The sequence below is a fragment of the Ovis canadensis genome, chromosome 17 (assembly GCF_042477335.2).
Source record: "Ovis canadensis isolate MfBH-ARS-UI-01 breed Bighorn chromosome 17, ARS-UI_OviCan_v2, whole genome shotgun sequence".
NCBI classification, from domain to species: domain Eukaryota; kingdom Metazoa; phylum Chordata; class Mammalia; order Artiodactyla; family Bovidae; genus Ovis; species Ovis canadensis.
The window spans coordinates 23,105,096-23,131,287 of NC_091261.1; the positions used below are offsets into that span (position 1 = coordinate 23,105,096).

The 26,192-nt window shown below is 42.5% G+C and overlaps 1 protein-coding gene across 12 annotated transcripts in view; it reads right to left on the minus strand.

The window, feature by feature from the left end:
- Nucleotides 1-26,192, minus strand: part of SMAD1 (SMAD family member 1) — an 82,533-nt gene that overhangs the window by 51,482 nt on the left and 4,859 nt on the right. The gene's annotated exons all lie outside the window — the stretch shown is intronic.

Below are 26,192 nucleotides of genomic sequence, written 5' to 3' on the forward strand. Positions count from 1 at the left end.
GTTCAAGGTTTATGTGCACGGTTGTAAGTGGTGGGGCCAGAGAGGGAACCCATGTTTCTGGCTCTAGAGCCTCAAATTTTAAACCACTTTTCTAAATAGGTAGTTCTAACCGACATCAGGGAAATGCTAGGGTTCAAGGTTGATGTAGATGATTCAAGGCTAATAAGGGCAGGGCAAGACTGTGAAGGGCCTGTGATGCCTATTATCCTGTGGGCAAATGGAAGGTTTTAAATCAGAGCATCAGTGTGATTAGAGTCATGTTTCAGAAAGACAGCTAAGGTGACATCCTCAATATAGAAGGCCTCTCCACCCAGGGAATAAAAACAACATCAAAAAACTGAATCACAACATTGTCAATCAGTTCAGTTCAGTCGCTCAGTCGTGTTCGACTCTTTGCGACCCCATGAACCGCAGCAAGCCGGGCCTCCCTGTAAAGTAACAACAACAACCAAAACCCACACTGTTAGGGCCAACTGTGGGGGACGGGGGGGGGGGGAGGGGCAGGCATAGGGGGACAGGGGGCGGTGGGAGTTGATGCCACTAAAAATATTAAAAGGACAAGATCATAAACTCTTGCATATAAATGTGCATATGAAACAAAACGCAGGTTGATGACTGATTTTTGCCTCCTTGGGTTAAGCTTTTTTTTTTTTTATATTCAAGTCAAACAAGTAACCCACCTCCCATCAGGAACTCAAGAGTCCATGACACGATGGCCTTGGCAAGACAACTCATTTTTTTCTGCCCCTTTTGGTACTTCCTGCTTTAGTTTATGTCAAGAGCTAAGTGGCCTTATCAGTTTAAAGTGCAAAATAAAAACATGAGTCAGCAAACAGAGATTTCCTTCCCTCTTCTCCAAATACAAACATTTCACACTGACAAAGACGAAAAAGCACTCAACTGGTAAAGAACCCCCAAGAAGTCTTAAAAAAAGGGCGAGATTTGTTCCAGTAGCTTCACTTCTAGAAAGGTACACTAAGGAAATATTCTGCACTGAAAACGTAAAACTGTTTTTGCACGATGATTTTCATCAGAGTATTCTTTACTGTAAGGAAAAAAAATAAATATCTAAAAATTTGAAAATAGTTAAGGAAGCTGTAGTATAGCCCACTCAAAAGAATATTATGTAGTCCTTAAAAATTATGTTCATAAAAATGATAACTTGGAAAAAACCTTAAGCAGAATATAAAACTGTGTATATAGCTTGAACAACTGTGTAAATATATCAAAGTATTAACAGTGGCTGGGTTTGGAAGGTTAAGTCTCTCTCGTTCTTACTTGTTAAAACTTTTCAAACATTCTTTAATGAAAATCTGTAACTTTAAAAAATTTTAAAAGCCTCTATACACAAATATTTGCAAATGACACACAAAAAAACCACCTCAATTCATTAATTCAAGCCACATACAAAGTCTACTTATAAATCAGATTAGACTTACAGTGGGACCCGATTTAGGACGTCATAAAAATGCAGTTTAAGACAGGGTTCTAAAGTCAGTACCTTTCCCTATAGAGTCTCACTCATGGAAAGGATTTCTATTAGCACTACCAGAACCAAATGTGAAAAATACGCTTATAATGCTCCTTTTGACATGGCTATTGAATTCTGCAACTTATGTGGTATTCCTTAATGTTAAAAGAAAAAAAAAGCAAAAAGCTGTAAACTAACTTTAACTGCTGTGTGAACTCGCTCTACATTGAAAGGAACCCTCATTAGCCAATCGCACAAGGGGCGTTTTCTTCACCTCTGCCTCATCTAGTAAAGAAACATGTCATTATCCAACTGTGTGAGTATCAACAAAATACACTCTCTGCCATGCAATACCTCAGATCCCAGATTCCCACTGAAAGTTTCAAAGGAAAATTATTCTAATTTGTATCCGAAGATACGAAAAAAAGACATGGGGGTGGGGTGGGGTGAGGGTTGGGGGCTGCCAAGCACTACAAATCGAGAAAAGCACAAGAAGAGGGGACAGATGATGGCCAGTCGCCCTCTGCAGCTTCAGACTAGCACTGTTACAATCTGTGCACTGGCATGAATTCAGTAAACTAGACAAAATAAATGATCCCTTTAAATACTGAGGAATAACTAAATTGTTCAACCAAATCAGCATAAAATATAGGCTCCAAAAGCGACTGGGGGAAAAGTATCACAGACTCCTTCCAGGTACCTTAAAAAAAGTAGATAAATGGTCTATTGTCAGTGAAGCAAGTGACTCACCCCAGGCCCCAACCTCTTGCTCTTTGGTTCATTGCTGTCTTAACTCTAATGGTAAAACATCAAGGCATAAAGATCAAAAGAATCAAGGAACTAAAAGTACGGGATATTGATTAACTTCGCTTTAGAACTGTTTAACTGTTGGATAAGTTACTTGAGAAAGCAGACAACTTTGTAAAGATTATCTTTCTACGAAAAAGTCTGATCCATTTTGCTGGAGAAAGTATTTCCAAGTAACTAAATAAACTCCATGTGTATTTCCTGACATACCACCAGCTCTTCTTAAACTGATGATCTTGTGAAGAAACAGAAAAAGACTCCAGTTCTCAAAGAGCGACTGTGGGGCTTTTAAGAAATCCTAAGCAAACTATATGATTCCTGTAGTTTAGTGGTTTCATGTCTAAATCATTTCACCATACACCTCACTAGAATGCCATGGAAACAGGAAGTACCTCAGAGGTGTACTGCATAAAGTGACTGGTGGCAATATTAATTAGTACTGTGGAAAGGTGTTTTCTAGCCTAACATCCAATTTTAGATAGGATTCAAGGCCTGATGAGAACTCTTACCTCCCCCGAGATGCTTAAATTAAAATATCAAAAAGGGTCAAAAAGTGAACATACCAGGAAATCTGTAATGTAACTTTTCATTACTTCAAAATGGACTTTTTTTTTTTTAACCTGCTTTATTTCATGTAGGTACTAATGTCAACCACATACTCCTGCTCAGTTGCGTCAGGCTCTTTGCGACCCAACAGGACCATATACCACCAGGCTCCTCTGTCCATGGGATTTTCCAGGCAGGAATACTGGAGTGGATTGCCATTTCCTTCTCCATATATACTCCTAACCAAGAGCAGACTCCTCAGAACAAATCATGATTGCCAAGAAGGATAAAACAGACACCCAAACATTCCTGACACTCACAGAAACCACAGAATCACAGACTAGACACTACAGATTTGGGTTGAAAATGCTTAAAAAGATGAAGACCTGCAAATAAAAATATTCCAAAGACTCGATGCTAGTATATATTTTAAAACATAAGGAGCAACCCTTTTAAACCAAGAATCCAAGAACTGCCATGAGCTTTGCTGGGAAGAGTACGATGGAGAATTCACAGAAAGAAGGGGAGAACCATACCAAACAGGCCTAAATAAAAGTAGGCTACAGAATTAATGAAAAGTTATGAAGAATTGGGAAACTACCAAGCTTTGGATAAAGCTAAAATACCTATTACTTAAAAGCAGAACCAAAGACACCCCACAGACTGCCTGAACAGGAAAGCTGAAGCCACACACACGCTCACATTACCAGCTGGAAAACCAACCCTAGGAAGGGGACCAAGGAAAAGCAGTAATGAAGACAGGCAGAGAGAGTACTCAGGGAACACACAGGACACAACCGGAACGGCACCAACTCCAAACAGCTCTGAATAAAAGCATCACAGAGCGTTGATCACACAGCTCCCTAAGGAAAATGCGACACCATCGTCTACTCCTAAGGCAAACGAGGGAGGAAAATAAAGTTAAAACTGCTACACAAGTACAATGACATCCCAAAGAGGAAAAAGTAGAGAGAGAAAGAGAGAGAGAGAAGGGTTTTCTCCAGCTGTCTCAGTCTCAGAAAAGGCCCCAAAGTAACAATGGTCTGTGATTTCAACAAATCATCTGTTCAAATGTTTCTTTTCCCAGTTACTCCAACTAGGAACTCAGGTGGTTTTGAGATCCTTGTCCTGTAAGTCACTTTGCATTTCTTTTTCATATATCAAACAAGCAGTTAGCCCTCAACTTTCAATTCAAACAATTTCAAACAGGTCAAACGCAGCTAAATAAAGCTCGCCACTAATCAAAAGGAAGGGAAAGAAAATCCTAGAACAAGAAAAAAGTACAGATGACTAAAACCTCTATCTCTCTGATAGATTTAAAGCACTTTTTAAACCACCTATTTCTTTGCTCAGAAGTTGGGCTAAAAGGAACTCTACTTTGACTGAGTCCTTAGGGGGTAAATATATATACGTGTGTGTGTATATATATATATATGGGTGTATATATATATAAGCTATAAATATACATATAAGAAACCTATACAAGAAAGCAACGTGAACATCCACTGCAGATCACAGAGGAATTCTGCTGGTCTTGGAACAGCAAGAATGTCCTATTGCCACAAACACCCAGAAAAGTGGAAGTTGCTCAGCTGTATCTGATTCTTTGCGACCCCATGGACTATACAGTCCATGGAATTCTCCAGGCCAGGATACTGGAGTCGGTAGCCTTTCCCTTCTCCAGGGGATCTTCCCAAACCAGGGATCAAACCCAGGTCTCCTGCATTGCAGGCGGATTCTTTACCAGCTGAGCTACCAGGGAAGCCCAAACACCCAGAAGACAGACTTCAACTTTCCTGAGTTTCTTATTATTCAGCCTGTTTCAGTTACTTCCAAACCTTTCCTCACTTTCTAAATGTGAGACTGATGACATAGAATAGCTAGTCTGCCTCCTTTTCATTAAAATTTTTTTCAGAGATTAAAAATCTCCAGATTTCCAAATCTGGAGAAACTAGGGGGTGAAGGTGGGAGAGAGGACCAGCTCTTGAAAGCTAATTTTCATCATGCAATCATGCAGGTACTGGAGCCTTTAAAACACAGGCACCGACAGCCTCTCTTCCAGTCTCTTAGGTGTGATCAGAGGGACAAGCCAGCAAGAGCTGCCAAGATGTGGTCTCTCTCAACCAAGTGTTAAGTGAGCGGGAATCGTAGGAATCAGAAAGAAAAGGATGCGCTTACTACCTGCCACTTGAAGTTCACTGCAGGCTGTAACATTTCAGCCAAATGATTTCAAAAGCAGCGTCCTCTCAATGAAAAAGAATCAAGGATGTGCGGATGTCACACTTAGATGTGTCTCTAACCGACAGTGCTGTAGTTTACATATTCAAGTGGACTAAGTACGCTATTCAATGTATGTTCATTGTGTTGGAAAATTCTTCAAGACAAGAACTCTTTCTGGTTCTGCGGTGCTACACAAGTGCTTCCATCCTGACAAATTAAGGCTGCCGACAGGGGACCTGGTCAGTTTTTCTTAGTCATACATAATCCCTGCAGAATAGCGTCAGTTTGGTTTCGTTTCACTAGATGATACTTGTCTAGTTAGGTAAATGCTTAAAGCAGAGTTTCCTTACTGTCCTCAACTTCAACCAAGAAACCTGGCTTCTTTCTACATCTCCTCTAAAAGTTGAATACTGGAGTGTATTCATTCCCTTCTCCAGAAGATCTTCCTGACCTAGGGATCGAACCTGGGTCTCCAGCATCGCAAGCAGATTCCTTACCATATGAGTTAAAGGGAAGTTTCTATAAGTTGTACAGCATTCTTTAATCCCCCTGAATTCCCCTCTCAAATTTATGCTTATAATGGAAAACTGTGCTTCTGTATGTGGTAAGCCTATCAAGACATCCAGGTCCCAAGGTCTGTCTAGTCAAGGCTATGGTTTTTCCAGTGGTCATGTATGGATGTGAGTTGGACTGTGAAGAAGGCTGAGCGCCAAAGAATTGATGCTTTTGAACTGTGTTGTTGGAGGAGACTCTTGAGAGTCCCTTGGACTGCAAGGAGATCCAACCAGTCCATCCTAAAGGAGATTAGCCCTGGGATTTCTTTGGAAGGAATGATGCTAAAGCTGAAACTCCAGTACTTTGGCCACCTCATGCGAAGAGTTGACTCATTGGAAAAGACTCTGATGCTGGGAGGGTTTGGTGGCAGGAGAAGGGGATGACCGAGGATGAGATGGCTGGATGGCATCACGGACTCGATGGACGTGAGTCTGAGTGAACTCCGGGAGTTGGTGATGGTCAGGGAGGCCTGGCGTGCTGCGATTCATGGGGTCGCAAAGCGTCGGACACGACTGAGTGACTGAACTGAACTGAAAGACCTCGCTCTGATAAATCTCATCTGTAGTCACCTTAACTCAAGAACTGTAGAGTTACTGGCTTGCAACTGCTTACTCCTCAAACACTGGAGACGGCAGAGCAGAGGCATTTCCAAACTTCACTGTCTTGTCTATAGGAGGAAAAGGTCTGCAGTAGCTGTCTCTTGGAAAAAAATTCTTTTGAGTCTTTTAAGTTATCATAAAAGAGCAATTTTACAGCTTGCAAAGAATGCTAAATGTGGTAAATTTCCATTAAGTGACCTGTTATGAATGATTCAATCATTAACAAATGGAAGAAACTATTTTAGTTGGGCTATTACCTTATGGAAGGATTGTACTGGTAGTTTTTACACTCATATTGACTTTTTATACCAACTTTTCAAGGTGCATATCATTATCTCCATTTTACTAAAAAACCTGAGGGTCAGAGGTTAAGTAACTTTTCCCAGATCATTTTCTAGTAAGTGGTAGATCTATAATTTAAACCAGGAACAGATTCTGAAGTCTATTCATCAGATTAAAACAGTAAGTAATTCCAATACTAAATTCACAGAGGAAAATGGAATAGGCCAGAGGAGGAAAAAAACTATCCTTTTTACTTGAAGAAAAAAAAAAAAAACGTGCCAATCCTGCTGTATTTCAGTTTTTGGAACATTGCTCCTGCTCCACTGATCTCACAGGTGCTGTTTATGACCACAAACACGCACATCTGTAGGGGTGAGTGACATACACAAGGCAGGGCCGCCTGAGCCCTCTCCCTATATTTAGATCCTCCAGCTCTGCTCTTAATTGAGTCATTTAATCAGAACCCTCTAAAAGGGAAACACATCCATATTCATCACAGGCATCAAAGGAAACATCTTTACAAGTTATATCCTTTTACAAACCAACATGTGGTCTCACGCCACTCTCCCAATTGTTAACTCCTCCTCTGGGAAGAACGTGGAATTTTATTTCTTTTTATCACTTGAAAAAATCACTTCCCTCCTAATTCAGTAAAACTGGGTGGAGGCCACTTCCTCCACAGGTGAGAGAAATAAAACTTGTTGCTCTGTCATTGTCAGGAATTTTAAAGCGAACCGTTTATTTCATGTGCTTGCGAAGCAGAAACAAAAGGCAGGCCAAAATCCAGAGGGAGAAATTAGGACTCAGTCTCCAGACTTTCAGATCAGATCCCCACCATGTTTCTGTCATTTTAAGACATTTCTAAGTGAGAAAACAGGAGCTTCACTTGGAATGAAGAAAGGCAGGTCTAAAGGGAAGCTTTCCACTTAGCACCTGCTCTTTGAATAAAACACCTCTGAGCCTCCATTTGCTTTTCCATGAAATTTTGATTTCACCACCTACCCCACTGGGTTGTTACCAGCCTTAAATGCTGCTGCTGCTGCTGCTGCTGCTAAGTCGCTTCAGTCGTGTCCGACTCTGTGACCCCATAGATGGCAGCCCACCCGGCTCCCCCGTCCCTGGGATTCTCTAGGCAAAAGTACTGGAGTGGGGTGCCATTGCCTTCTCCAAGCCTTAAATGGGAATATGTAAAATTGATTTGAAAATTCTAACATGCTGAGAAAAGTAACATATTTACAGAGTGGGTTCACAGTAAGCTAATTTTAATATTCTGTTTACACAAACAAAAGTTTGTGGCTTAGCTTTTGTCTGTCCAGTGAAGTTTGAACTTTGTACAAAGAAAATGATAAAAAGAAAAGCTGATAACCACTGCAGTCATTCAGCTCATGTGACAAACCCCCAGAATATATTAGATACTATTCTTTTTTTTTTAATATTTATTTGGTTGCTCCGGGTCTTAGCTGCAGCATATGGGATCTATTTCCCTGGCCCCTTTTGATTTCCCCTGGAATCAAACCTGGGCCCCCTTTATTAGACACTATTCTAAGCACGGGGACACAGCACTGAACAAGAGGGAAAAAACAGTTTTAAAAAAAAAGTTCATGCCTTCATGAGACCTACATTCTAGTGGTCAGGTCACCTCTCTGAGAAGGTGATCTTCCAACAGAAGCCTAAAAAGGTGCCAGATGGAGCCAGTCTGAGGATGTACATGGCAAGCAGAGGGGGAGCAAGGAAGAGCAGACGCCAAGAGGCAGGAATGTGCCTGACATGGTCCAGGGGCAGCACGGAGTCAGCACGGCCTGGATGGCGAGAGGGAAGGCAGAGGAGCAGACAGCAAAGCCACAAGCACTCTGGAGCTTCCTCCCCTCTGAACTGAGCTGGGAGCAGAGATGCCAGTGTGGGCCCACTGCCAGCTTCATGGGGCAACTATGGTGTGGCTGGGCTGAGAACAGGCTGGAAGGTGGGGGAGCAGGAGGAGGAGGAGCGACGGGGCAAGAAGGAGTAAGGAGACCAGTTAGGAAGCTGCAGCAGTTGCTGTGGGTCAAGATGATAAAGGTTTGGATAAGTCCAGCAGAAACGGTCGGACCTTAGCTGCTGTGGTGGCTCAAATGGTGAACAGTCTGCCTGAGATGCAGAAGGTCAGGGTTCAATCCCTGGGTGATGAAGATCCCCTGGAAGAGGAAATGGCAACCGACTCCAGTATTCCTGCCTGGAAAATTCCATGGACCGAGGAGCCTGGAGAGCTATACAGTCCATGGAGTCATATAACTGAATGGCTAACACATTCTGAAGTTACGGCTATGAACAAATGCATTTCACGAAGAAAATCCTTAACCATAAAGTTGGTGATGTCTGTTTAATTTTTCTGGAATCTGTTAAAATCCCGTATCACAGCCCTATGAGATGGCATACCTGAGGTGGAGTCAAAGGTCACCAAAGAAGTAGCTCAAGAATGATCATGGGAGGTAGAAGGGGAGTGGGTCTGTGTGAGTCAGTCATGTCTGATTATGCGACCCCAGGAACTGTAGCCCACCAGGCTTCTCTCAAGAATGATCACGGGAGGTAGAAAGGAGGGGGAGAGGGGGAGAGATGGAGAGAGAGAGAGAGTGTGAGTGTGAGAGTGTGTGTGTGTGTGTGTGTGTGTGTGTGTGAGTGTGTGTGTTAGTCACTCAGTCGTGTCTGACTCTGTATGACCCCATGAACTGTAGCCCACCAGATCCTCTGTCCATGGGATTCTCCAGGCAAGAATACTGGAGTGGGTTGCCACTTCCTTCTCCAGGGGATCTTCCCGACCCAGGGATCGAGCCCATGTCTCCTGTGTCTCCCACACTGCAGGCAGATTCTTTACTGTCTGAGCCACCAAGGTAGCCCCAACAGAGGGAAGAAGGACGGTAAATCCTGCAGTGATGAGGGTGGAGGATGGGGAGTGAATAATAAGGAGGGGAAGTGTGGCACAGTCTGACGTGACAGTCAGAGCTGGGTGTTTTTATGGAGGATGCTGGAAGAATGGTCTGAAGGGGGCAGTGCGGAGACCCCCACTCCTGTAGACCCTGTGGTATGAGAGTTATGGGGGAAACAGCTGGAGAAACAGCTCCCAGGGAGGCAGCATCCTCACATGAGCAAGAGCTATGTTCAAGACCATTCACGTACCAAATAACCCAGAGGTCCAACAATAAGGGAATGATTAACTTATAGTACATCCGACAATGATGTTAACCGGTAAAAAAGTAGGGGGAGGACAGCCTTTCACGTCTAACATGGAAAAAAAAACCATATGATAACTGTTCAGTTTAAAAAAAAAAAAAGCTGCAGAACACTACACACAGTACAATCTCATTTTAAAAACTCGAATGGAAACAAACCCTGTACATGTAAAATATACGTGTACCTTGAAAAGCCAGGAAAGAAACAAATCTGAACAAGCAGTTACTTTACGGAGTGAGCTGGTGGAGAGGAGAGGAGGAGAGCAGACCATTTTTACTTACAACCAATAACTGTTTCCAATTTAAAACCCCAATAATAAATACTGAAAGTAGGTTAAGAGATCTGTTCTACATGGCCCCAGAAGACAATATTATGACTAACAGGTGGCAAGATTTATCTTTTTATAAAGAAAAAAAAAAACAATGAAAGTGTTTCTGTATAGAACAGAATTATCACTAAACTAGGATTACTAGAAATGTATTCCTATATATGGATTTGGGATATACAACCTAATTCTGGATGAATAGGACATTTGATGGGAATATGCTTTTTTATTAAGCAATTCAACCACATGATCAAAAAACTCAATTTTACAAAATGGCATGCTATAACAAAAAATAAGTTTCCTCCCCGTTCCAGTCCCCTTCCATTAATAATTCAAATATCCTTCACATTTTTCAATGCATTAATTTTTTTACCAAAGAAATGTTCTGTATTAATCAGATACCTCAAAAGCAATTCGGTCCTGTCCTTTCCCAGTATGTCAATCTGTTATTTGGAAGAATAAAATAACTCCTCAAAATCTAAGTTTACATAACCGCTGAAACAAACATTGAGATCAGCCAGATTTCACTCCCCTTCACAATCAATGACATCTTGTTCTCAATCTGCCAAAAACCCAAGCTGGACTAACAGGCCTTCAGGAGGAGAAACTGAGCAGAGAGCGGCCGCCCGCTTCACCTACAGCAAGAGCTCCCTCCAGCTAAGAGCAAAAAAGCAGCAGAAGCGCTTGTCTTTCACTGGGTTAGGGAAAGGATGCTATGGGTACGAGCAGGCATCACCTACAGAATGAGGTGAGACCTGCACCACAAACCTAGACCTCTTTCACCTCAGGTCAGTTGTTTAGTCCAGTTCTACCTATTAGCCTCCCCAGAGTCAGTTATTTACCAATGGGGGTGGAAAAACCCAATAAACAAGAGCGCACTTGGAAGGCTTCCGAATGCAAGTTCTCCTCCTCTGTATGTTCAACTTTCTAAGCAACTTTACTCTCCACTAATTCACTATCTAACTGAATAATTCGGTAAGGGCTTACATAAAGGTACAGTAGAAAAAAACTGGGCAGGCTACAGTTTCCAGAATCACCAAGCTCACAGCTGCTAAGTGGAGGGGAGGCGTGAAGGGTGGAAGAACCACATTACCTGGTTGACTGTGATAAGAGTCGCAGGACGTCTTCAGGCTCTGTAATTATCTAAGGGAGGGTGGACAAAAACCTGTGCCATTTCCTCACCACAACTCCATCTCCTGTGTACCCCGGGCTTTCTGTTACCTACCCTGATGCAGAAATCCAAACGAGTTTAAGCTATCAACCATGTGCATCAGTGGGGATGAACTACAGAATGCATCATCCAAAGCAGCCTTAATAAAAATTAACCATTACTTCTCAAATATGCATTATACTTTTATCAAAGAAGTTTTTCATTCCTTAGCACATTCTGCTTATTACACTAATCATAAAACTATTCCATACTCTTGAGAACGTACCAAATTCTAAAGAAATGCCTGTTCAAGATTCTAATATAGCTGTGGAAAATACAGATGACAGAGTTAACTATGGTTTTATTATAAAAACTTAAAAACCTATTCCGTCACAGAAATCACTCTATGCTCCTCTTGAAATTCATCGTATTGGCAGCAGTCTTTACAGAATATCTGAAACATGCCAGTTCGAGGCCTCCATAAACTCTCACCACCCACTTCAAAGGGCTGTCATGCCAGTGGTTCTATGGGAAACATCACGCAAGAGCGTATCCATGGTGCCGTCAGTTTCCAACACAGCTCAAGTATTCAGAGAGAGCAAGAAAAGCCTTCTGCTCTCACCACCACCACCATCACAATGAAGCACCAAGCACTGTCCCAAGCTCTTATACCTATTAACTCTCTTAATCCTTACAGGAATCCCATGACGTAAACACTGTTTTAGAGATGATGAAACCAAAGTGCAGAAAGGTTAAGGGCTTACCAAGGCAACCCCTCTACCATCCTGCTTCTCCTGAATAACCTCCTCCTTTGTCTCATGCATAAAGGAGAGGAACTGACAAGCAAGGATTTGCTTACAGTTTTATTTTAATCCCTCTAGCTCCTTCCCGCCCCAACTTTTGTTTTTGGTGTTGTTTTCCTTCTTGGTATCTTGCCACTTTCCTAGAACATGGAAAAACCAAGAGTTTTACCAGGGCAGCAAGTAAGAAATTAAGTCCATTTTAATCTAAAGAGCCTAAAGTAGGGATAAGAAGTTATAACTACACAAGGCCATTAGTACCATTACCTCACACTAACAGCCCATGTTATGTGTTTGACTATTAATATTCTATTCTTGTGATGAGTCTGTGGAACATTACAATTAAACTCCTCTTAAGAAATTCATTTTCTTTACATTCTCACTGATTATTCTCTTTTTAAAATCTAGTTTATTTTTTTACCAATTACTGTGTAGTGGGTTTTTTTTCCTCTTTCATATGGCACTTTTTTATTGGTGAAAATATACAAAACATAAATTTTCATTTTAACCATTTTAAGTGTGCACTTTAGTAGCATTAAGTATGTTCACACCATTATGCAACCATCACAACCGTCATCTTCAGAACTTTTCAAGGTTTCTTCTTTTTTAAAAAAGTAGAAGTACAGGCTGTATTTTCTTATCCACTCCTAAAAGGGAAACACTTGGGCTATCTCAAAGCTTTCCTTTATAAATGATGCTCTAAGAAATAACCTGGGCTTCCCTGGTAGCTCAGCTGGTAAAGAAGCTACCTACAAGGCAGGAGACCCTGGTTTGATTCCTGGGTTGGGAAGATCTGCTGAAGAACGGACAGGCTACCCACTCCAGTAATCTTGGGCTTCCCTGGTAGCTCAGCTGGTAAAGGATTCGCCTGCAATGCAGGAGACCTGGGTTAAATCCCTGGGTTGGGAAGATCGCCTGGAGAAGGGAAAGGCTACCCATTCCACTATTCTGGCCTGGTGAATTCCAGGATTGTATGGTCCATGGGGTCACAAAGAGTCGGATATAACTGAGCAACTTTAACTCACCGAGAAATAACATTTTAAAAAATAAGTTTTTAGTAGCCAGCCTCTGTTAAGATTGTAAAGTCGCCTTTCATTCTGATTTTCTCAGAGACTGACTGACTAGATTTTTTTTTTTTAATGTTTTCTTCCAGTTTTACTTCAGGTCCTTTACTGAAAATATACACAAAACAGAACAAAAATTACTGGCTCTTTTTTTTTTTTTCATGAGGTTAACACTGTTCCATTCAGAGTACATCATGAGAGACGCTAGACTGGAAGAAACACAAGCTGGAATCAAGACTGCCGGGAGAAATATCAATAACCTCAGATATGCGGATGATACCACCCTTATGGCAGAAAGTGAAGAGGAACTAAAAAGCCTCTTGATAAAAGTCAAAGAGGAGAGTGAAAAAGTTGGCTTAAAGCTCAACATTCAGAAAACGAAGATCATGGCATCTGGTCCCATCACTTCATGGGACATGGATGGGGAAACAGTGGAAACAGTGTCAGACTTTATTTTTGGGGGGGCTCCAAAATCACTGCAGATGGTGATTGCAGCCATGAAATTAAAAGACGCTTACTCCTTGGAAGAAAAGTTATGACCAACCTAGATAGTATATTCAAAAGCAGAGACATTACTTTGCCGACTAAGGTCCATCTAGTCAAGGCTATGGTTTTTCCTGTGGTCATGTATGGATGTGAGAGTTGGACTGTGAAGAAAGCTGAGCGCCGAAGAATTGATGCGTCTGAACTGTGGTGTTGGAGAAGACTCTTGAGAGTCCCTTGGACTGCAAGGAGATCCAACCAGTCCATTCTGAAGGAGATCAGCCCTGGGATTTCTTTGGAAGGAATGATGCTAAAGCTGAAACTCCAGTACTTTGGCCACCTCATGGGAAGAGTTGACTCATTGGAAAAGACTCTGATGCTGGGAGGGACTGAGGGCAGGAGAAGGGGACGACAGAGGATGAGATGGCTGGATGGCATCACTGACTCGATGGACGCGAGTCTGAGTGAACTCCAGGAGTTGGTGATGGACAGGGAGGCCTGGCATGCTGTGATTCATGGGGTTGCAAAGAGTCGGACACGGCTGAGCGACTGAACTGAACTGAACACTGTTCCATTCAAGTAACTGTAGAGATGGAAAATAACTAAAGGACTCTGCAAACTATCACATTTTATTCTAGAAAATATTAAGATATTCATTTTAATGGCTCATACACAGCTGGCAGTCATAATGCTGTCTAGAGATAGGGGCAAAACAGGTACTCTCAACTCCGGAGGATCTGGGGAAGAGGGTAAGGACACAGCCAACAGCAGACAGGTGTGGCAGCAACAGTGGTCAGGGACACAACCACTTCTGGGTCCCATCGGCCTCCTGGTCCCCTTGGTTCTCCCCTGGTCCAGGGTTTCTCACCCTCGGGATCACAGGATCTCTGGCCACATCCCTGGCCTCTCCCCATGAGATGCTGGTGGTAACAGCGCTGCCCTCCCCACAGCTGTGACGCCCAAGCGCTCCTCCAGACTCCGCGGACAGCCTCCGCGCTCCTCCAGGCTCCGCAGACGGCCTCCGCGCTCCTCCAGGCTCCGCAGACGGCCTCCGCGTTCCTCCAGACTCCGCAGACGGCCTCCGCTCTCCTCCAGGCTCTGCAGACAGCCTCCGCGCTCCTCCAGACTCCGCAGACAGCCTCCACTCTCTAATACTCCTCTCCTCTTTGTGAGCTCCTGGGGCCTCCGGTCCCAACTGCTGTCTTTATGAGCCCCCACCTTTTCCCAGTGGTCATGTATGGATGTGAGAGTTGGACTGTGAAGAAGGCTGAGCGCTGAAGAATTGATGCTTTTGAACCGTGGTGTTGGAGAAGACTCTTGAGAGTCCCTTGGGCTGCAAGGAGATCCAACCAGTCCATTCTGAAGGAGATCAGCCCTGGGATTTCTTTGGAAGGAATGATGCTATGTGAAGAGTTGACTCGTTGGAAAAGACCCTGATGCTGGGAGGGATTAGGGGCAGGAGGAGAAGGGGATGACTGAGGATGAGATGGCTGGATGGCATCACTGACTGGATGGACGAGTCTGAGTGAACTCCGGGAGATGGTGATGGACAGGGAGGCCTGGCGAGCTGCAATTCATGGGGTCGCAAAGAGTCAGACAGGACTGAGCAACTGACCTGAACTGAACCTCTAGACTCCAGCACACCAGGAATTGCTGATTTCTTCAAGAAGGGAGAGAGGAAGCTTTCAAAGACACATAATTCTTTCTCTTTTCTCCTCAGAGAAAAAAAGGGGGTGGAAAGCAGTAACCCTCAGAACTACCTGGGGAGCATGGAGCACCGAGGGTAGGTATCACCCGGCGCCTAGCACTGCTGGGTACCGAGACATCATTCACACTCATAAGGGACCTACATATTTCCTGACACGTATTTAAAGACATCAAAATGAAAAAATTCACTCAAAACTAGCATGTGTCAGGCCGACAATTCTTAATGCTGCTGTATGTGAAACTCATTTGTGATACTTTTTCTAAACGCTCCCAAGCATAACCCCCATATCAGACCCCCAGGGATGGGCCCTGGTGTTTGTGCAGTGGCTGTCCTTCACAGGATTCTGATGTGCAAAGTGAGAATCACTGGGCTAACACAAAAATCATAAAGACACTGTCCACATACCCTCAAGGAACGCAGTCTATAAACTGAATGAAAGTGAAGCGCAAGTGTTAGTCGCTCCATCATGTCCAACTCTTTGCAACCCACATGTAGCCCTCCAGGCTCCTCTGTCCATGGAATTCTCCAGGCAAGAATACTGGAGTGGGTGGCCATTCTCTTCTAAGATAACTCTAATAAAAGCTATTAAAACAGAAGCCAACTAGACAAGGTTCATGTTTTCCCCAAAGTTACAAGCTCTCGGTGCAAATCCTACATTTATCACCCCTCATGTCACCAACAGAAGTATAAATAAAGACTCTCAAAAACTTGCTGAAAGAATCCATCCACTAAGCTGGAAGTGGGCAGGACACAGTGCTATCAACTGCATCCAATTTCTTTCCAATCCCTTGATTTTAAAAGGCCATCCCAATTACTGGAGTTATACCCTCAAAGATGCTATAGCATGAATAATGATGCCTTGTTATTCAACTTTTTGTATGATCATGAAAGTGAAAGTGAAGTCGCTCAGTCGTGTCCGACTCTGCAACCCTATGGACTGTAGTCCGCCAGGTTCCTCCATCCATGGGATTTCCCAGGCAAGAATACGGGAGTGGGCTGCCATTTTCTTGTCCACGGGATCTTCCCAACCCAGGGATCAAACCTGGGTCTCCTGCACTGCAGGCAGACTCTTTACCCTCTGAGCCACCAAAGAATCATAGTCTCCTCTTATCGGTACTTAAGACTGCTTCTGCAGGGAAAACACTGACTGAGACGCTGCTCTCTCCCTCCCCGAGAGAGAACTCAGTGCTGGACATGTGAAATACTTGCAGAATCGATTAACACCGGCTCAACAAAAAGCAGAACCAGTAAGTGAGGGTGCACCTAGTTTTAAAGGAGGCTTTCCCGGACTACAGATCAATATCTCAGCCTGCACAGCGTGACAAGACAGAAGTCTTCAGCATTTCCATGCAAACAAAAGGTATCAACACGGTCTGAATACCGATCATTTCAACGAGAATCAAGTTAATTTTGTTCACAGTTTAACAGACGGCCATTTGAAACGAATCAAATGTTCTCTAGAGCTTGAACAAACTGAATAGAAGTCCTGAGCACACAACACGAACACTGGGTAAAGAAAGAGGTTGTTATTAATTATACGAGACTGCAAAGCCAGCAACAGACACAGCACAACAGGAAGCTATAACAGGTGGGACGACAGAGGGCTGAGGGTGTAATTCCTACAGAGACACTCACTGCAGCGTTACCACGCCCTTTGCAAGGCTACCCATAAAATTAAAGACACACTTTGATAAAATCAAAAGACTCTTGGCGCTGGCATGGCTCCTCCCTCCCCAACTTCGTTGAAAGAGTCTGAGGGATGTGTCTGCCTAATGCTTACCGGTTCAGGCCCCCTGCTCCCAGTCACTGTCCCCCAAAAGGACTTAGGAATGAAGAGGAGAGGCAACAGGCCCAAGGGTAAGCCTGTGGGTGAGATTCAAAAGCCTACCCGCCCCCCGCCAAATGCTGAAATATTTGCAGATCATTTTAAAAGAAAGAAGATGGTGGGGCAGAAGATGCTGACAAATTCTCTTCTGTCTAGCAGCCGGGTAAAAACTCAATGCTGAGATAAGACTTGAGTGTACTTCAGTAGGTAAAGACCCAACCACCAACTGGTATCACATGAAAAGCCTTTCTTACACCCACAATCTTAACTATAATAAGTCCCCTACACATGAACCTTCAAGCTGTGGACATTCGAGATGCAAGCGTACCCCTGCATGCCAGATGTTGTACCTTACTACTGGACTTTTCAAAGTACTGTAAGATTAAAAACGGTCCCTTTATTATGTTTTTAATGTATTACTTATGTGAAAGGTATTATAAATCTGTTATAGTACAGTACTACTATATAGCCGATTGTGTTAGTTGGGTCTACCTAGGCTAACTCTGTTGGACTTATCAACAAGCTGGACTTAACGAACGGGCTCTCAGAACCTGTTTGTATGTAGGAGACTTACAGTATCACCCTCAAGAGACAATTAAATGCTGATGCCTAACTTGAAATATTTTTCACTTTATACGAGGCTTTACTATGTGACGGAACTTGTTATTTTTTAACACCTTATGAGCCAGTCTAGCTCAACAATCAAAACCATGTTTCAAGACCATCGCTGTGTCTCATATGAAAAAGGAGACACTGCAACGACTCAAATCTAAGACCACGACTCAGGGAGGAGAGAAAGAGGCCCATCTTGCTATGAAGCACTGGCGTCCTTAAGGTGCACTGATCATGCCAGCTGACTGAGACACTGCCTGGAACTGGCAGACCCGAAGTGCCGGGAACAGCTCATGTGCTAACAAGGAGACTCCGAGCCCAAAGTCACGAGGGGCGTGGGGCAACACTAAGGAAATGGGATGGAGCTGACTTGTCTCTTAAAATGCCAACTTAGATTTATTGGGTACCTCTTTGTACTCCTGCTTCTCTCAGGAGGCAGGGAAATTTTGGCTTCCTTTCCTTCAGGGAGAAAAGTACAGTTTCCCTAGACTGATCCTTCCTGGTCCACAAGAATGATACAGTTAAGTAAAAGAGAAGACACTGTCCCCATTCCAATGACGAGTCTCATCCAGGACACAGCAGAACATCTCACTGCTATTAGTTTGCATTTGTTTGTGAATTGCTTGCTCATGCCCTTTACCAACTTTATCAGAATTTATTTTTTATTGAGGCATAGTTGGTTAATAGTGTTTCAGGTGTACAGCAAAATGATTTCGATTATATTCTTTTTAGATTCTTTTCCATTATAAACTGGGCTTCCCTGGTGGCTCAGACGGTAATGAATCCACCTGCAGTGCAGGAGTCCTGGGTTCAATCCCTGGATCGGGAAGATCCCCTGGAGAAGGGAATGGCTACCCACTCCAGGACTTCTGCCTGGAGAATTCCATGGACAGAGCAGCCTGGCAGGCTACAGTCTGCAAAGAGCCAACTCACTGGAAAGATTGAAGGCAAAAGGCAATGAGGACAGCAGAGGTTGAGATGGTTGGATAGTATCACCAACTCAACGGACATGAATCTGAGCAAACTCTGGGAGATAGTGAAGGACTGGGAAGCCTGGTGTGCTGCCATCCACAGGGTCACAAGGGTCAGACATGATTTAGAGACTGAACAGCGACGAACCAGTACAAGCTATACCAAGGCATGAAATACAGCTTCCTGTACTACACAGTGATTATCTATTTTATATACAGTAGTGTGTATCTGTTAACCCCAAATCGCTAGTTCATCCCTCCCTCACTTTCACCTTTGGAAATCGTAAGCTTATCTTCTGTCTGTGAGTTTGTTTCTATTCTGCAGTTAAGGTCACTGTATTATGTTCTTAGATTCCACGTAGAAATAACATCCTGTGATATTTGTCTTTGTCTGTCTGACTTTACTTGGTACGATACTCTCTAGGTCCATGTACCAATTTTCTGCAGGGGTGTATTTCCTATTGATTTAAAACGTTTCTTACAAAGAAAAGTAACTTGCTGCAGATTTGAAAGGTTGTGTTTTTGTGTGTGGTCATTCATCAATGTGTGCTTGGTCACACAGATGTTCAATGTATAAACTTTTCCTTTATGGTTTCTGCCTTTAAAGCCATGATGAAAAAGAAGAGCTCTATAGGTAGCTATTAATACTACCCTTCCACTATCTTTTGAAAATGACAATCAATTCACTCAATCAATGACCATCAAGAATCAATCTCCCCCTTCCACTCTGACATTACGACAAGAATCCATGCCAGAAGTTTTCTGCACTGAGCATGCATTCTCTGAGTCAAAAAAAAATTTTTTTAACACTGATGAACACTGTAAGATAAGCACAAAGATAAATTCAGAATACTTTTAAAAGCTCTGGGCAACTTAAACAGCTTTTAAAAAAATCATCAAAGGAGATTCTTTTCTTAATTCAATTATACTTTTCTTAAAAAGATTTATCTGGAATTGTCAGGGAAACACTTGCTCTACAAATTCCCAAACCTGATATTTTACAATTTCATTTATCAGGATTCTCATTGCTTAACCCTTTTCAATTCGTTTAATGCATAAGACTCCTTAGAACCTGTGACCCCTTATCTATATTGGATTCAATATTGCTCTCGTTAACATTCTAGACTCCAAAATCACATTGCCTCTTACAAATGAACACTATCATTTTCTGAATGCTCACTATGTGCCAGGTCCCAGGCTAAGTCCTCCATGTATTCTTTACGTCGCTGACGGCAAGATGCACCCGCTCCAAACCAGGAAATTTACAATCAATGGTATGTGGTCCCTCAGCAGCATATGAAATAACATCTTTGACTAGCAGCATCTTGGATGAAATATGGAAGGATAACTCATTTTACTATATCAATCCTGAGGCTGAGACTACTATCTCTATTTTTTCAGATGAGGAAACTTGACGTTCAAAAGTTAATGGTAGCTTTCTCAAAGTTTAAAAAAAAGAAAAAAGGTAAGTAAATGTTAGGAGTATGGACTTAAACCCAGGCAACCTGACTCTAATGCCTCATTTCCTAACCTGTTTGCTCTCCCCAGGCCAGAATCATCTCTGCCAGTACTCTTCAACCTTACTTTCAGGCCACAAAGTTGTATCAACATTAAAAAGCAACAATTACTAGTCCGCTCTACAGTCACATCAAGCTCTACCCCAGGCTTCCCTAGGCTGTTCAAACTTTAAGTTCTCCATAGATTTCCTAGCATGCCACCGATGATGGTTATTCCCAAACGTCTCCAGTATTCTCACACTTTCAGTACTGGTTTCTGATCCTCCACTCCCGCTCACTATCCCAATGGAGGGACTGACCTGTCTCCTTCACTACCGGGGAAACCAGCGCAAGCTGGCCTGAGCGCTGCCATCTGCCTCCCTCTCTTCTATGGACCCCAATCTGCCTCTTCCACAGTCTCCCTCCTTGCCATGACTGTGGTTTTGTCACCGTCTCCAGATCACTTACTCCATCATCTGTGCTGGTTCTTTGTCCATTAACTTCTTTCCCTCAACCTTCAAATATGAAGAAGTCTCATCAATTTTGAAACGTAAGTCACTTGAGGGTATATAAGACTATTTCTCTTAATATACGCAGCTTCTTCACCTCAGCTGCATTCACTTGATGAACGCTGACCTCCTCTCCTTCACCCTGAACCATACAATACACTCCCCAGGGATTCCTCTAGGATCCCTCTCCTTGTGGCTTCCTAGTTTAATGCCTCTGACCCCACACCTTTCTTCCAGTTCCTTCTTTGGTCTACTTCAAACATGCCTCTCCTGTCTACCAGTTCCTAATTGTGGGCATCAGTGGAAGGGTCCACTCACCAGCTCCCATTTCCTGCGTTCATGACCCTCTCCGAATGCCCATCCATTCCTAGATGTTCCACTGTCCTTCCCAGCAGCTTACTATGTGGAGTCCTCAGAAAGCTCCGAGCCCTCCACAGACTTTAGCTTAGCTATGTGTCTCTAACTTGCCTGTAGAATACTTGGGTACACCACGTTACATTCAACCTGTCAGTTCTAATTTATCATTCACACAACCTTCCTTCCACAACCAGTTCTTCTCTATTCTTAAGTAAAAGCTTTATTAATTTTCTACCCACTCATGTTGGAAGGGCTTCCCAGTTGACCCAATGGTCAAGAATCTGCCTGCTAACGCAGGAGATGCAGGAGACACAGGTTTGATCCCTGGGTCAGGGAGATCCCCTGGAGAAGGAAACGGCAACCTACTCCAGTATTCTTGCCTGAAGAATCCCATGGAGAGAGGAGCCCAAAGGGCCACAGTCCATGGAGTCGAAGAGCTGGACACGACTACGTAACTATGCACGCACAGATTGGAGGCTTAAGCATAATCTCTGACATCTCTCTTTCCCATTACTCTATAGTCAAATAACTTTTTCACTCACAAAACCCACTCCATCAGAGAGAGAACTCAAAGTGCTTTCTTATCAACATGCTGGTACATAGGCTTTACCCTCTCCAGTGTAAACTGCACGTTCAAACACCTTCAGTGACTTCCCAATGCTTCCTTATTCAGGCATGCTGAGGTCCTCAAATCCTCATCCAATTTCCCCTTGGGGAACACCTCTCCTACATCACTCTACATCAGGGGTCCCCAACTCCAGGCACAACAACCCACCGTGAAGAACTGGGCCACACAGCAGGACGTGAGCGGTGAGCAGTGGGTGAACAAGGGAAGCTTTATTTGTATTTACAGCTGTTCCCCAGCACTCCAGTTGTGGCCTGAGCTCCGCCTCCCATCAGATTAGCAGATGGCGCTAGATTCTCAAAGGAGCGCGAACCCTACTGAGAACTGGGCATGTGAGGAATTTCGGCTGCACGCTCCTTGCGAGAAGCTAATGCCTGATGATCTGATTCTGCACTACGGTGAGTTGTATGTACTTCATTATATATCACAATGTAATAATAACAGAAAGTGCACATTACGTTGGTAGTGCATAATAAATGTAATGTGCTTGAACCATCCCCAAACCATCCCCCACCCCCACCTCTGTCTGTGGAAAAACTGTCTTGGATGAAACTGGTCCCTGGTGCCAAAATGGTTGGGGACCGCTGCCCTGTAGGACCCCGTCAGGAATACGCCCTGTGGGAATACCCTCTGGAGCTGCATGCTAGCCTCCAGATCTGTGCTGTCCAAAAAGAGAGCTCATTGTTAATTAGGTAGCTATTTAAACAGAAGTTAACGAAAATTAAAAATGTAGTCCCCAGTTGCACTAGCCATATTTTAAATGCTCAACAGCCACTTGTCATGAGCGGCTATAGTACCGAACAGCATTAGTTACAGAACATTTCTATCACGGCAGAAAGTTCTCTTAACGCTTATGTTCCCTCCAGTCTTCCAAGCTGCTCCTCTGCCCCCATGTCTCATCCTTTGACCCATGCAAACCTACAGGTCCTTCCACACCACAGAAGACCTCATGTGTGCTCTCTGTACAACTTACCCCTATATTATTAACACTATGTAACAACTCTTGCAATATTACATCTAATTTTTCACTTTTTCCTGTCTTCTCACTAATTACTGAGCCACTCTGAACTAATAAAGATTTGCTGACTAAGTGCAGCATATGCTCATTACTATACTACATCAAAATTATCAAGTAAGGAGACATTTCATACCCTTCTCCTTCATTAAAAAGACATGTTCTCTTTCAGTTGAAAAAAAAACAAAAAGATCTTGCATTTAGCTAACTAAATAATGACTTAATTTAATGCCTAATTATAATACTTGAAAGATAATTAGTTCCCTTTTTTCTCTTGTGGTATTCGAAACTAAAAAAACAAAATAAAACAAAACTATAGAGGTCTGAAATAACTTCCACTTTGCAAAAGCACACCGCAAAGAAACCACAGAAGATAGACAAGGAGAGGTAAAATGAATGAATACTTTGAGTAACTATACCCTAACTATTTGAGATTGTAGGAAAAAATACAACATAGCTGCCCTAAAATTAAAAGGAAACTACAAATAAAGCATTAAATAAGTATGCATATATTTTTGAATCAAAAGCTAGACTCCTGCATCCTTTTTGCAAACATGACATTAGTGAATTTTTATTTTCATTATGAGGTTAAAAGCATATAAATGCATAATTAACTGTTGTGTGTGTTATATGTGTTCCTTGAAACGCACGCTTGTCTGTCTCAAGAAAACTAGTTAAGAAATCAATCCACACACCATAGACCTGGGTTCTAAATAAGGCTCCTATCTGAGCACACGAACCAAGCAGAAATTCGGGAGAAGTGCCAGGCATGGACTCCCTCAAACTGGAGGCTGAAGCTTTATCTTCAAGAGGGAATCTTCCCTAAAGTTCTCATTTTAGCTTATTAAAAAATCACAAAGATGTTCCCTAAAGTTCTCATTTTAGATTATTAAAAAATCACAACGATGTTAAGTTAAACTGCTCAAATACTGCACTTTCTAGTATCTGCCTAAAAACCTGATGCAGTTACTGGAGTTGAACTGTTTATTAAAGATTGGTTTTTCCCGGCTGAAAGGCAGTTTTCATTATGCAAATGAATGTTCTACAGGGCCTGCTACTTTTGCAAGTCAGCCAGCAATAGCTGTAAATGTTACTTTTTTGCCTAGGATCAGCAGTATGTCTTTAAAACTGACACTATCTTAATAAGGAACACAGTTTGCTTAAAAAAAAAAGGTAAGTATTTTCTGTATGTTGGACCCAACAAGGTAGAACATTAACTTATCTGTTTAAACACTGTATCTTTTTTTGATCTTTTAAAAATGTTTGTGAAATAATTTATTTTCTTCCTACCTTCTTCCTTCCAAACTTTACACACTTCACAGAATCAAACTGTTTGCCTAATCTGAAACCTGAATCCTAAACTTTGCTGGCACATTATACTTTGAAAGGATTTGTATTATTTTGTAATTTAATTTCTAAACATACCACATCAATTTATAATATAAGGTCTTCATTGTAATGTTCGAATGAAAAACTAGCAAAATTAGTGTGAATTATAACACGAAGGGATTTTCCTCTCGTTCTTTTGCTGTTATGACGGATGACTGCTATATCACATTTTAGGGGTAATAACAGCTTTTTTTGTACTATGTAAATACTAGTGGAGATTCTTCTGTTACTAATAAAATGACTATTAAAATGTAAAAAAAAAATAGTGAACACCAAAGTGAAGATTTAGACTTAGATTTTAAGTAAATACATTCATGCAACTTAGCTTAGCTTTTTTTGTTTTCTTTTTAAAGAAAGTAACTCCAGAAGAAGTATTAAAAATACCTCAGGTATTTTTGCAGCAAATCAGATGACAGATCACCAGATTAGGCAGAATAGCTGCACTACGAGGTAATAACAGAAAATGGATATAAAGAGTCAAGAGACTTCAGTTCAAGGCAAAGTGGAGATGCCTCTATTTGCTATCAAAGCATGTCCTGCTCGTCTTGGTACCAAAATGTTTAAGACTAGAGCCTCCAGGCTGGTGAATACACAATATCCCGGGAGGTCCAGTGGTTAAGAGTCCATCTTACAATGCAGGGGACACGGGTTCAATGCCCAGTTGGGGAACTAAGATCCCACATGGCACGGAGCAACTAAGCCCGCAAGCCACAGCTAGAGAGTCCAGGTGCCACCACAAAGATCTGACGTGTGGCAACTAAGATCTGATGCTGCCAAACAAATAGCAAGCCTCGGTTTAAAAAAAAAAAAAAAAGATGCTATGAGAGCGGGGTGCCTGCAGAGGGCATGGAGCACTTTTTCTGGTACCCTGTCCTGTGCATCTCTTCCATCTGGCTGTTCCTGACTTACATACCCTTTTACAATAAACCGGTAACAGCGGTCCAAAAAGAAAAGAAAAACCACAAACAGAAGTACAACAACAGAAAAAACTTCATCAACCTCAATGTCATTTTATAACTAATGTCAAATTTCTCTACCTTGTTATATTTAAATTATCCTTTTTCTCCTTAGACCTTCCAGTTCTCTCCCTAGTACCCCCTAGCTCCTTCCCTAAATACCTCAATCTTGAGCTGATTTCATTTGAGCTTTGTATCTTGGATCTCCCATTTTCTAGAAAGGTTTCATTGATTAAATGAGGTATTTTCTTTTCCTTCTCTTAAAAAAAAATCAATTTTAATGTGTAAAAAAGTCTCTGTGAGGCTATCAGACTTTATCCCTTACCATCTCAAACAATATTGGGCACACAAAGTCAGTATCATGCCAAAAAATTCTTTTCCTCCCTTCTCCAATTAACACTGGATATGATCAGACCAAAAGCCCCAGGAGCACTGTGAAAGTGTTAGCTGCTCAGTCGTGTCCAACCCTTTGCGACCCTGTGGACTGTAGCCCACCAGATTCCTCTGTCTATGTGATCCTCCAGGCAAGAATACTGGAGTGGGTTGCCATTCCCTTCTCCAGGGGATCTTTCCAACCCAGGAATAAAGCGTCTCCTTACACTACAGGCGGATTCTTTACCATCTTAGCCACCAGGGAAGCCCAGAAACACTGCAGGCATGGTGGATAAAAAACAAACACCTGGGAACTTGACAGTGAGAGTCATCCAAGTATGGGCTTCCCTCCTCCAATCACTGGCTGGTGACTTCAGGCAAGTCCGCCTTCCCTCCCTGATCCTGATCGCTCAACTCGATAGGAACCAACTGGAGCAGAAAGTCATCTGAGCAGTTTTTAACACTCAGTATCTCTACTCTTTATAAAGGAAATTACAAATCCTGTGTTTATAAGCACACTTGGCAAGGCAGGCCCATGGATGTCCTTCACCTGAAATATCACGCAATTAGGGTACTTTTGTGTACACACAAGCTTACCAGAGCAAATAAGCATGTTTGGATTAGAGGATGCAAGTGAGACAGAGGATCCAGGGTTTCATCAGATTTCTTAAACAGCCCTGATGGCCCTGCCCTCCACCCAAATTTAACAATGGCTGAACTACAAAACTACACTAAAGTAGACATTAAATGTAAAGAAAAAAGTTTTCCAAGGAATTTGCAGTGAATGATTTGCATCTCAAGATACAGTGTTCACCAACTAAAGGAAGATTAATTTTAATGAGATGAACAGA